We start from the raw sequence: 3,827 nt of genomic DNA, 5'->3' as shown, positions 1-3,827 counted from the left end.
GTGTCCCTATGTCCCACCTGTGATATATATATATATATATATATATATATATATATATATATATATATATATATATATATATATATATATATATATATATATATATATATATATATATATATATGTTTTTAACTACGTAAAACTTGCGAATATACAACATTCTTTGCTGTCCCATTGTCTGTGCATATAAATAGATTTTCAGGTTTACCGACTCTTGAACATGCAACATATAATGGTCCATGGGAAAACAATCCGTATTCAGATCTATACCTCATGATTCTAATGATTGCCCTTGAGCTTTGTTGATGGTGATTGCTAATCGACCATTCCCTGAGTCGCCATCGTCATTTATATATCCCCCTGTGCACCCCGGCGTCCCCTTTGTAGTTATGTCCCTGTGTCCCGGTCGTCATTTATATTCCCTGTGTCCCGGTCGTCATTTGTGTCCCGGTGTTCCAGTCTGTGATTTCTCTTTGAGTGTCCCAGGTGTCATTTATATTCCTTGTGTCCCGGTCGTCATTTATATCCCCCTGTGCCCCCCGGCGTCCCCATTGTAGTTGTTTCCCTGTGTCCCGGTCGTCATTTATATCCCCTGTGTCCCGGTCGTCATTTGTATCCCGGTGTCCCGGTCTGTATATACATTCGTTTTTTAGTTTTGTTTTTCTCCTTTATTTTTTTCCTTTTTTCTTTTTTTTCTTTTTTAGTTTATTTAGATTTTTAGATTTTTTAGTTTTTTTATTAGTTTTTAGTTTTTTTGTAGTTTTTACTAAAAAAGTTTTTAGTTTTTTTAGTTTTTTTTTTTAACTTATGTCCTGGTCGTCATTTATACTCCCTGTGTCCCGGTCGTCATTTGTGTCTCGGTGCTTTGTTGATTGCTAATTTATATTATATTTATATTTATATTTTTTATATTTATTAATATTTTTTTAGTTTTCTTTTTCTCTTATTTTTCAGTTTTTTCCTTTTTTTTAGTTTTTTCTTTTTTAGTTTTTAGTTTTTTTTGTTTTTTACCTTTTTTTAGTTTTTTTTTAGTTTTTTTAGTTTTTTAGCTTTTTTAGTTTTTTTATTAGTTTTTAGTTTTTTTTTAGTTTTTGCCTTTTTTACTTATGTCCTGGTCGTCATTTATACTCCCTGTGTCCCGGTCGTCATTTGTGTCTCGGTGCTTTGTTGATTGCTAATTTATATTATATTTATATTTATATTTTTTATATTTATTAATATTTTTTTAGTTTTCTTTTTCTCTTATTTTTCAGTTTTTTCCTTTTTTTTAGTTTTTTCTTTTTTAGTTTTTAGTTTTTTTTTTGTTTTTTACCTTTTTTTAGTTTTTTTAGTTTTTTTAGTTTTTTAGCTTTTTTAGTTTTTTTATTAGTTTTTAGTTTTTTTTTAGTTTTTGCCTTTTTTTAGTTTTTTCAGTTTTTAGTTTTTTACCTTTTTTTAGTTTTTTTAGTTTTTTTAGTTTTTTAGCTTTTTTAGTTTTTTTATTAGTTTTTAGTTTTTTTTTTAGTTTTTGCCTTTTTTTAGTTTTTTCAGTTTTTTTTTAGTTTTTAGTTTTTTACCTTTTTTTAGTTTTTTTTTAGTTTTTTAGCTTTTTTAGTTTTTTTTCTTTTTAGTTTTTTTTGTAGTTTTTACCTTTTTTAGTTTTTTTTCTTCTTTTGTATTAGTGTGAAATAATTCAGACGTCATATGCGGACAAACACGACGTCACTCGACAGACAGACAGACAGACATAACCCACAAACAACTTATTTTTATATATATTTATTCATATTTTTTTAGTTTTCTTTTTCTCTTTTATTTTTCAGTTTTTTCCTTTTTTTTAGTTTTTTTCTTTTTTAGTTTTTAGTTTTTTTTAGTTTTTTACCTTTTTTTAGTTTTTTTTAGTTTTTTTAGTTTTTTAGCTTTTTAGTTTTTTTATTAGTTTTTATTTTTTTTGTAGTTTTTGCCTTTTTTTAGTTTTTTTAGTTTTTTTTTAGTTATTAGATTTTTACCTTTTTTTAGTTTTTTTTAGTTTTTTAGCTTTTTTAGTTTTTTTTTCTTTTTAGTTTTTTTTTGTAGTTTTTACCTTTTTTAGTTTTTTTCTTCTTTTGTATTAGTGTGAAATAATTCAGACGTCATATGCGAACAAACATGACGTCACCTGATCCACAGATCCACAGATCCACACACAGACAACTTATTTTTATATATATAGATATATATATATATATATATATATATATATATATATATATATATATATATATATATATATATATATATATATATATATATATATATATATATATATATATATATATATATATATATGTATATATATGTATATATATATATGTGTATATATATATATATATATATATATATATATATATATATATATATATATATATATATATATATATATATATATATATATATATATATACTAGCTGTTGGGGTGGCGCTTCGCGCCACCCCAACACCTAGTTGGCGGGGGCGCTTCGCGCCCCCCCCAAGCCCCCCCGCGCGCGTAAGTCGTTACGCGCCATATTAGTTACGCGCCATTGTAGTTGTGTCCCTATGTCCCACCTGTGAATATATATATATATATATATATATATATATATATATATATATATATATATATATATATATTTATATATATTATTTTAGTTTTTTTAGTTTTTTAGCTTTTTTAGTTTTTTTATTAGTTTTTAGTTTTTTTTTTTTAGTTTTTGCCTTTTTTTAGTTTTTTCAGTTTTTTTAGTTTTTAGTTTTTTACCTTTTTTTAGTTTTTTTTAGTTTTTTAGCTTTTTTAGTTTTTTTTCTTTTTAGTTTTTTTTGTAGTTTTTACCTTTTTTAGTTTTTTTTCTTCTTTTGTATTAGTGTGAAATAATTCAGACGTCATATGCGGACAAACACGACGTCACTCGACAGACAGACAGACAGACATAACCCACAAACAACTTATTTTTATATATATTTATTCATATTTTTTAGTTTTCTTTTTCTCTTTTATTTTTCAGTTTTTTCCTTTTTTTAGTTTTTTTCTTTTTTAGTTTTTAGTTTTTTTTAGTTTTTTACCTTTTTTTAGTTTTTTTTAGTTTTTTTAGTTTTTTAGCTTTTTGTTTTTTTATTAGTTTTTATTTTTTTTGTAGTTTTTGCCTTTTTTTTATTTTTTTCAGTTTTTTTTTAGTTATTAGATTTTTACCTTTTTTTAGTTTTTTTTAGTTTTTCAGCTTTTTTAGTTTTTTTTTCTTTTTAGTTTTTTTTGTAGTTTTTACCTTTTTTAGTTTTTTTCTTCTTTTGTATTAGTGTGAAATAATTCAGACGTCATATGCGGACAAACATGACGTCACCTGATCCACAGATCCACACACAGACAACTTATTTTACCTTTAGTTTTTTACCTTTTTTAGTTTTTTTAGTTTTTTTAGTTTTTTAGCTTTTTTAGTTTTTTTATTAGTTTTTATTTTTTTTGTAGTTTTTGCCTTTTTTTAGTTTTTTCAGTTTTTAGTTTTTTACCTTTTTTTAGTTTTTTTAGTTTTTTTAGTTTTTTAGCTTTTTTAGTTTTTTTATTAGTTTTTAGTTTTTTTTTAGTTTTTGCCTTTTTTTAGTTTTTTCAGTTTTTTTTTAGTTTTTAGTTTTTTACCTTTTTTTAGTTTTTTTTAGTTTTTTAGCTTTTTTAGTTTTTTTTCTTTTTAGTTTTTTTTGTAGTTTTTACCTTTTTTAGTTTTTTTTCTTCTTTTGTATTAGTGTGAAATAATTCAGACGTCATATGCGGACAAACAAGACGTCACTCGACAGACAGACAGACAGACATAACCCACAAACAACTTATTTTTAGATAT

At 23.8% G+C, this 3,827-nt stretch overlaps 1 long non-coding RNA gene across 1 annotated transcript; it reads right to left on the bottom strand.

Moving 5' to 3' along the window:
• Window positions 1-822: 822 nt before the first annotated feature.
• On the bottom strand, window positions 823-2,197 carry LOC136043659 (uncharacterized). Its single transcript, XR_010621682.1, has 2 exons — window positions 1,557-2,197; window positions 823-1,312 (listed from the first exon to the last, which is right to left on the bottom strand). It is a non-coding gene; the product is annotated as an uncharacterized LOC136043659 (long non-coding RNA).
• Window positions 2,198-3,827: the final 1,630 nt, after the last annotated feature.

Source organism: Artemia franciscana, unplaced genomic scaffold, assembly GCF_032884065.1.
Source record: "Artemia franciscana unplaced genomic scaffold, ASM3288406v1 Scaffold_7926, whole genome shotgun sequence".
Taxonomy (NCBI): domain Eukaryota; kingdom Metazoa; phylum Arthropoda; class Branchiopoda; order Anostraca; family Artemiidae; genus Artemia; species Artemia franciscana.
This window is presented reverse-complemented; position numbering and strand designations above follow the sequence as displayed.